Source organism: Penaeus vannamei, chromosome 20 (genome assembly GCF_042767895.1).
Source record: "Penaeus vannamei isolate JL-2024 chromosome 20, ASM4276789v1, whole genome shotgun sequence".
Taxonomy (NCBI): domain Eukaryota; kingdom Metazoa; phylum Arthropoda; class Malacostraca; order Decapoda; family Penaeidae; genus Penaeus; species Penaeus vannamei.
The window spans coordinates 17,164,900-17,174,899 of NC_091568.1; the positions used below are offsets into that span (position 1 = coordinate 17,164,900).

At 33.2% G+C, this 10,000-nt stretch overlaps 1 protein-coding gene across 2 annotated transcripts in view; it reads right to left on the bottom strand.

The window, feature by feature from the left end:
- The window catches only part of LOC138865257 (uncharacterized), a 15,945-nt gene that overhangs the window by 2,217 nt on the left and 3,728 nt on the right, over positions 1–10,000 (bottom strand). The window contains exon 2 of one of the 2 annotated variants that reach the window (XM_070135122.1): positions 1–231. This exon is cut by the window's left edge and continues 2,217 nt beyond it. The gene's annotated coding sequence lies outside the window, so the exon portion shown is untranslated. Of the gene's footprint in view, positions 470–10,000 lie in introns of those variants that run through there. The other variant, XM_070135123.1, reaches the window with a different exon arrangement.

Sequence of the window (10,000 nt, forward strand, 5' to 3'; positions counted from 1 at the left end):
GTGGTATCTCCCAGTCGTGACTCCGGTCCCCGGGCTGTTCTCCTGGTGGCCGTACTGCAAGGGGCGGTTCTGGGCATCGACGGCGTTGACGTCATAGGCGAAGCTATAGGGCGTGGGCGCTGGGGTGGTGGGGGCAGGGGCGGGGACGGCATTCGGCAGACCATAGCTGTAGCCCTGAGGAGCCGCGAAGCATAGAGGGGCGGCCAACGCAAGGACGACTGCGACGCTAATCTGTGAAAGAAGAAACAAGAATCATTCAGGAAGAAAATAAATAATTTCACAACTCTGCATGGTATGGCCAGCCCCCTCAGCGAAGAGTTTAACACAAGAACTGCAGTCTCTTCCAGGCAATTCAGGCGAATCCAGTGCTTGAAGTCAACGTTTTTTTTTTTTTAACCACGTTTCCTGCTCTTCTTCGTGAACGCAGCGAACACAAACCTTCATGATGGCTCTTGTTCGAGTAAGTGTGACTCCAAGCAGGTCCGACCAGGCTTTATATGACGCACCTTCACCCAAGCAGCAGGCACGAGCGAGTGACCTTAAGGGCCAAGCAAGTGCCAGCCCGCGCCCTTGAAGAGACCCGTCAGGCAGGCGCGATTGCATGGCCGATTCTCACGCGATAGAGTCTGGATCGAAAGTCAACAACAGATGGGAGAAATGATGGGTAAAAAATCTTTCGTTTGTTGTGTTTGACAGATCTTCCTTATTCTAAAATGATTTAGAGATTTATAAGAACGCGGAAACAAGTTAGGAGATTCAACCTGGCAGATAAAGTATTACTTAAAAACAAGTTTCCCAAATGTTATATCCCCAAGGCTCATGACACGTCGCTCTTCCTGTCATGAACAGATACCATCTACAACAGACTCGTCACCCTTTTCCGACACCCAGGAAGAAGGAACAACCCCCCTCTTGCCCCCCCCCCCCTCGACACCAACCACGACAAGTTCTCGAAAACCGAAACCAAACCATCATTTAACCTCAATCCGAAGAGGCCCGAGAGTGAGTGGCAGATTCACTTGACACTTTCGACATTTTCGAAGACTGGCATCAAGCGCTGGTGGTCGGGCGGTCGTTAAACTTGTGCCGCCGCAAGAGAGGTCGTGGGGGGCTGTTTTGCAAGCCTGAAATGGGCGGGGCGTCGACGCAGACGGAGGGGACGACGAAGGCAGTTGCTGGTGGTGGTGTTTTCTCTTTCAAATTCCGAAGTAGCTGCTGACGCGGGAAATTTGCTCGCGTTTTCTTCTTATTCTTCTTTTTCATCATTGCCATTATCATCGGTACCGTCATCATCACCGTCATCATCATCATTATTATCATCATCATCATCTTCATCATCATCATCGCCATCATCATCATCATCGCCATCATCATCATCATCATTGTCATCATCATCATCGTCGTCATCGTCATCACCATCATCATCGTCATCATTGCCATTATTATCATCACATTTTTTTCTTCTTTTTCATCTCCTTCTCATCATCATCATCATCATCATTACCATCATCATTGCCATCACCATCATCAATCATCAACATCTCCCTCCTCCTCCTCCTCCTCATCATCATCATCATCATCATCATCATCATCACCATCATCTTCAATTCAGCCATTTTTTTCTTTACATCCTCTTTATCCTCCTCCTCCTGTTAATGGCGGATGATGAGTGGATGATGAATGATTTGCATTTTGAATAAGAAACTGATTTCATTATCTTGATTCGTGGAGAAGTGGATATAGGATCTTATACTGCATTATAATAATAATAATAATAATAATTATTATTGTTGTTGTTGTTGTTGTTGTTGTTGTTATTATTATTATTATTACTATTGCTATTGTTGTTATTATTACTTTTATCATTATCATCATCACTATCATTATTATTATTATTATTGTTAATATCATTATTATAGTTATTATTGTCATTATTTTTTATTGTCATTATTATTTTTTATTATTATTATGATTATCATTATTATTATTACTATTATTATTGATGTTGTTGTTAATATTGCAATTGCTTTCATTATCATTATTATTATCCTTATTACTATTATTATTATTAGTAGTAGTATTATCATTATTATTAATATTATTATTATTAGTAGTATTATCATTATTATTACTATTATTATCATTTTACTATTATTATTTTTGTTGTTGTTATTATTATCATTATTATTATTATTGTTGTTATTATTGTTGTTATCATACTTATCATTATCATTATTATTATTGTTATTAACATTAGTAGCAGTAGTAGAGGTATTTTTATTATTACTGTTATTATTGTTATCATAATTATTATCATTGTTATTATTATTATCATTAATGGTATTCTTCTGATTGTTGTTATCATTATAATAATCATCATCATTACTGTCATTATTATTATCATTATTATTATTATCATTATCACCATTATCATTATCATTGTTATTATTATCACTATTATCAATATCATCATTATCAGAATCATTATTACCATTGTTGTTGTTGATGTTGATGTTATCATTATTATCATCATCTTCATTATCATTATCATCATTAACATTTTCATTATCATTATGATTGTTATTATCATTTTCATTGTCATCATTATCACTGTTAATATTATCATTATTTTATATCCTCATTATCATTATTAGCATTATCATGATAATCGTTATCATTATCATCACTATTTCTACTGCTACAACTCTCTACTACAACTAATACTACTGTTATTATCATTATTACAATCATACTTAAAGCCATATTAGGAAATAAAGAGTGATTGTAAAACGTAATAATAATACCAAAGATAAAAATAACTTTTTTAATAAAGATGTCAATAGGAAACCGACGGGTGAAAAAAATATGATAATAGGAATGAAATAAGATGATAGGAAACAGGACAGAAAGAGATAAAGGGGAAAATATCCAAATTCAGAATTTTTTGTCGTTAGGTTAAAGACTTCAACGCAAAGGTCGATCTATATGTGTCACTTTTTGCCTTCGAGATGAGTGAGATTCGTGCTGTCTCATCAACTATCCTTTCAGGTCTTTAGTTTATTCATTGAGATATATTGAAAGGAGCCGTATTTTTGGTTTGTTTTTCTCATTCTCTGGTTCTTCCTCCCTCGCTCACTTCTCTCTCTCTCTCTCTCTCTCCCTCTCTCTCTCTCTCTCTCTCACCTTTGGTTCAAATTCTTTTTCTTCTTCTTTCCCTTCTCCTATTCCCTAACTGTCCCTCCTTCCATCCTATTCTCACTCCTTCTTTCTCCCCTTTTCCCTCTCCCTCTCTCTCTCCACACTCCATCCCTCCCTCCCGCCTAACCCACTCACTTTCTCTCATCCAAACAAGCTTCTTCCACATGCTGAGCGGAGTCAATCTCGGGCCAAAAACCTCAGATCCGGAAATACATAAGTCGCCCCTTTAACAGATCCTTATCGAAAACGGAGGGCAGTCGTTCGTTCCGCGTCTGTTATTTTCGAGTCTCACGAATTTTATCTTGAAAAAAAAATGTATGTCATGTTCTCAGAAGAGTATTTTAAGCTCTCAAAAGAGAATATAGCATATTCTTGGATGAGTACATCGCATCAAAGAAAGTGTAAAATGTACATCTTATATAAAAATTCATCATGTTCTCACGCCTCCCTTTGCCCCGATATCGAATGCTACTTTTTATTTAATATAATTTTTACACTTGACTTCGTGGTTGGTAGGTGAGGAAAACTGGATTACTTGAATAGCAATCAAATAAAGGTTATTGGCGCGATATTATCATCCTTCGTTTTTTTTTTCATGGAGAGGTGTTGAGGGGAATGCTAAAATTTTTGGGGGGCAGAAATAAAAGATGAACAGGGTAAGTTATTGGTAGTCTGCAAATTGCTCGAAATGTTATGAGGTTAGTGCGCCTTGGACTTGAATAACAGGTTTGGCTCGGTAATAGGTTTTCTATGTATACTTTTTCTTTTATTTTTTATTTTTTGCAAAATTTCTCTCGTATTGTGTCTTACCACGTTGCGCAATCGTGCATAGCATTTCTCAAATCATCAAATTGTGTTGACACACACACACACACACACACACACACACACACACACACACACACACACACACACACACACACACACACGCACACACACATATACATATATATATATATATATATATATACATATATATATGTATATTTATTTATATATGCATATATTAACTTACATACATACATACATACACATATATGTATATATATATATATATATATATATATATATATATATACATACATATATATATATATATATATATATATATATATATATATATATATATATATATATACTTATATGTATGCCTATATAGATATGTATATAAATATAAATATAAATAAATAAATAAATATATATATATATATATATATATATATATATATATATATATATATATATATATATATATATATATATATACATATACATATATATATGCCTATATAGATACATAAAAAAAAGAATATATATATATATATATATATATATATATATATATGTACACATACATATATATACATATTTTGATCTTCATTGAGTTTATTGAGTAGGTTTTACAGAAAAAGTGGGGCAGTATAAAAGTTATTTCATTTCTTGATATGATTTCCAGCATTGCCCGCTTGGAGAGGCGGAAACACTGATCCATTTCATACATGCGTATACATGTATCTTATGAATAACTAAACGTGTTATTGCACATACACCTAAATGTCATTATCGTCATCGTCGTCATTTGTTTCCTCCTTCTCAAACACCACAAATCACCATCAGAGTTATCACCGTGACAGCCCCATCAGAGCCATCACCACACCACACCCAAGCGCATCACCATTAAAGTCATCATCATCGCCACACCATCAGACCCATCACGTACCATCACCATCACATCACCAGCAAAGTCATAACCATCATACCCTCGACGCATCACCATTAATGTCATCACCATACCACACCCTCGACGCATCACCATTAAAGTCATCACCATCGCCACACCATCACACCCTCGACGCATCACCATTCGTCATCACCATCGCCACACCCTCGACACCATCACCACGCACCACCATGACACGACCACCACACCCTCCACAGACACCACACCGCCACCACCAAAGTCATCACCACCACAGCCTCGACGCCATCAGCCATTCGCCAAACAGCTGTGCGCGCTCTCTAAATCCGGGTTTCGCGTTGTGCAATACGCGAATTACGTAAAAGGGGAGATTGGGGGGGGGAGGGAGGGGGGAGAGGGGGGAGGTGGAAATGTCATCAGGAAGCTGGAGAAACAACTCGTTTTTGCTTCTTCTTCTTCGTTTTCATTTTCGTCTGATTGTTCTTTTTCTTCCTTTTCTTCGTCTTCGTTTACTTCTCTTTTTATTATTTTTTTTCTTTCTCGTATCTCATTTTCTTCCTTTTCTTCGTCTTCGTTTACTTCCCTTTTTCTCTTTTTCTTTGTTTTTTTCCTTCTCGTATCTCGTATTCTTTTTCTTTCATTTCTTCTTTTTTCATTTATTTTCTACTTTTCTGTTTCTCTATTTTTTTTGTCTCCGATTTCTGTTCTTCTTTTCTTTCTTTTTTCTCTTCATTTTTTTCTTCTTTAACATCTACATATTTTTTTTTCTTTTCCTTCTTCCTCCTTTTTTACTTCTTAGTTCATCTGTTTCATTCTCTCCCTCTCTCTCCCTTGCTTTTACTCGCCGCCCTACATTCTCTCTCTCTCTCTCTTTTTCAATTTGTCTCTTTTTCTTTATTTCCTTCATTGCCTTTCTTTATTCTTTTTATCTTCTTTTGTTCTTTATCTCTTTTTTGTTTCTTTCTCTCTCTCCTCTTTTCTTGTCCCTTTCTCTTCTATTTTCTTGTTGCTTTCTCTCTCCGCTTTCCTTAATTCTTTTTCTCTCCTCTTTTCTTGCTTCTTTCTCTTCTATTTTCTATGTTCTGCTCTTGATTCCTTGTCTATCTCTTCTCTCCTATACATATATATATTTTTAACTTATCGTCCTTTTTTGTTTTTTATTGTTTTCCTTTTTACTTTTGCAGTCTTTTCTCTCATTCTTTCTGTGTTTTCTCTTATCTTCTTTCTATCTCTGTTATGGTAGTAATTGCAATAATGATGATAATGTTGATGATGATACTACTATTGATGATGATAACAAAGGCAATGATGATAATAAAGTTGATAATGATGCTACTACAAATAAAAATGATAACAATGAAAATGATGATGATGATAATGTTTCCGGTGAGGATAATCAAAATAAAACAGTGATGAATATAAGAATATTGATAACGAAAATTATGATGCTAGTGCTGCCATCCTCATTACCACAATCGCAATGTATCTTCATAATTCGGAAGAAAAAGAAAAGAAAAGAAAAGAAAAAAAAAGGTGAAGGAATGCTGCCATCTTTATCATCACAATCGCAACGTATCTTCATAATTTGGCAAAAGGAAAAAGAAAAAAAGAAAAAAAAATGTGAAAGGATAATCAAAGAGAAGAAGATACAAGGTTTAAGTTTAGCTGCTCGTTGGGCGGGGCGCGGGGTGGGGGTGGTGGGTGGTCGACCTGTTAGCAGATGATCCTGTCTCCGCGTCAGGTGTAGAGGCGTCAGGGATGCTAGCCAGGTTTGATCTATTATTATTGTTATCATCATTACTATCATTGTTGTTGTTATTATTGTTTTTGCTATTATCATCATTATCTTTATCATTATTTTCATCATCATCATCAACATTATCACTATTATTACTATTAGCATTGTCATTATAATTATTTTTATCATAATCATCATCAACATTATTATTATTACTGTTATTATAATCATTAACATTATCATTGTTGGTATTAGTAAAAGTATTACTTTGGTAGTTGTTACCGTTGTTTGTATTGTTTTATTATTGTTATTATCATTATTATTGTTGTTGTTCTTGTTGTTGTTGCTGATGATTTTGTCATTATTATCAATCTTGGTGTTATCATTGTTGTTGTTATCATCCTTGTTGTTCTTATTGTATTTATCATTGTTATCATTATCATAACTACTGTCATAATTATCACCATTATTATTGTTGTTGTTATCATTATCATCATTGCTGTTATTACTATTACTTTTTATTATTACCTTTGCCAAAGAGTAGTTTTGGTAGCGTTGGTTTGGTGAACAGGATAACTCAAGAAGTGATGGAACAGATTTTTATGATTTTTTAACCTGAGGTGTGTCTTAACCTTCCTTGGATGCCATTAACTTCTGGTGGTGATCCGGATCTAGGAATCTTTTAAGGGATTCGTTAGCACTGCCAGCTAGGGAACACGGACTGTAGTGTACTTGAGAAAGACGTGATTTTATTGTAATTCTTCAAGTGTGAATATTTTCATTGCATCAGTGACCCTGCTGCAGGGGCGGAGGTATGCGCTCTCTGAGTGCTTCTGGGGAAACTGGGGGGGGGGGGGGGGGTAAAATCAGTATAATATACACAGAATCATTCACTTTAATGATTAATGCAGCGGGCTGAACCCCCTTGGCCCCGCCCAGGAAAGCAAGGAATCCTCCACGCACTCACGGCCGGAGGGAGCGTCGGACACACCCGGCGAGGGCGCTCCTGCATGGCGGCCGTTTGCTCTCTCCTGCCATGGGTGCGTGGATGACTGGTTGTTTGCTCCTGCTGGGGTTGGGGGCGGAAATTCCCTAGGAGGAGGGTCGCAAGGGGCACAACCCTCTGCATGGGACAATACAGTGACATTATGTGTCTATTATTCCTATTTCACCCCGCAATTTCCGCGGTACCTTTCATGCCCTTCCCTGCCGTCGGGTCTAGGAATTACCAGACAAGGCAAGATTCCTGTGAATCCCGAAGGATACACCAGTCCTTAGATGTCTGCAAGAAGGCATACCACCGATTCTATAGTCAAGAAAAGACATCTGTCGCGACAACAAAAGGTCTCTCACTTGCTGCTCTGCCATTTGCCATTACCACAGGGCAGTCATCCAGAACAGGGCACTGGAACCCTCACCTCGGCAAACCTGGGTATAGCGAGACGACGGGTGTGCGCAGGATCTTACACTGAGACGAAGCTGAACTTTTATGTATTTAGATCACTGGTATTTTATTTCCTGTTTTGCGATGAGTTGGCTTTTGTTTTTCAATTATTCTGTAAATACCACATTCATTCAGTTTAAAACACTTTTGAGAAGTTGAAAAATGTGTCAGTCGTTGTTGTTTTTAATATTGTTATCATCATTATTATTATTATTATGATTATTATTATTTATTTCTCATCGTTATTATTATCATTTATTTTCATTATCTTTATTACTATAATTGTTATCATTAGCAATTTCATAATTATTATTCTTATTAATGTTATACTTATTATTATTGTTATTAATATCATTATCATTATTAGTATTATTACTATTACCATTATCATCAACATTATCATCGTTATCATTGATATTATTATTATTATCATTATCATTATCCTTATTGTGAGAATTATGATGATGATGATCATTGTTGTTACGATTATTTTCATTATCATTGTTATTATCATTATTATTACCATCATAATAATCATAATTCTTATTAGTATTACTATTGTTATTGTTATCTATTTTTTAATCATTATCATCATTGTTATCATTATCATTAATATTATTGTTTCCATTATCATTATTGTTAAAAGAATAGTAGTAATAATGATGATAATAATTACGGTAATGATGATGATAATAGTGATAATTATGATAATGATAATCATTATCATCATTATCTTTTGGTTATTACTATTTTCATTTTTAGTGTCATTATCATTTTTATTTTTGTTGTTGTTATTTTCTTTGTAATTGTTATTATCATTATTACTATTATAATTATCGTAATTATTTTTATTACCATTATCATTACCATTACTATCTTTATTATCATTATAATAATCATCATTGTTAGAATTAACACTATCATCATTGCTATCTTGTTATTGTTATTGTCATTATTACTAATATTATTGCTATCATTATCATTATTGTTATTATTATCATTTATACCATTCTTCCTCTCTTTTTCTTAGTCTTTTTCTTGTTTTTGTTGTTGTTTTATGTGATAATGATAATAACGATGATTATAATAATAACAATGATAATAACAATAATGATAATGACAATGCTACTGATAGCGATAATAATGATTAGGATGATAATAAAGACAATAATAATTATAATGGAAATGATGATGATAATAATAATAATAATAATAATAATAATAATAATAATAATAATAATAATAATAATAATAATAATAATAATAATAATAATAATAACAATAATGATAATAATAATAATAACAATAATAATAATGATAACAAAAATGATGATAATAGTAATAATGATAATAATAATAACAATAATGGTAATAATCAATGATTATAATGATAAGAATATCAATGATAAAAAGGATAATAACTACAATAACAACAATGATAATGATGATGATGATGATCATAATAATAATAATAATGATAATAATGATAATAATAATAATGATAATAATGATAATGATAATAATAATAATGATAATAATAATAATAATGATAATAATAATAATAATAATAATAATAATAATAATAATAATAATGATAATGATAATGATAATGATAATGATAATGATAATGATAATGATAATAATAATAATAATAATAATAATAATAATAATAATAATAATAATAATAATAATAATAACAACAGTAACAATAATAATGACAATAATGATAACAGTAATAATGATAATAATAAGGATAATGATAATAGTACTGAAATGATGATAATGATGGCAATAAAATGAGATTGATAACAATAATATTGACAATATTAATAACAATGATAATAATAATACTAATGATAATACTGATAATTGTAATTATCAGTATTATTATCGTTAGCACTACTACTACTATCATTATTAT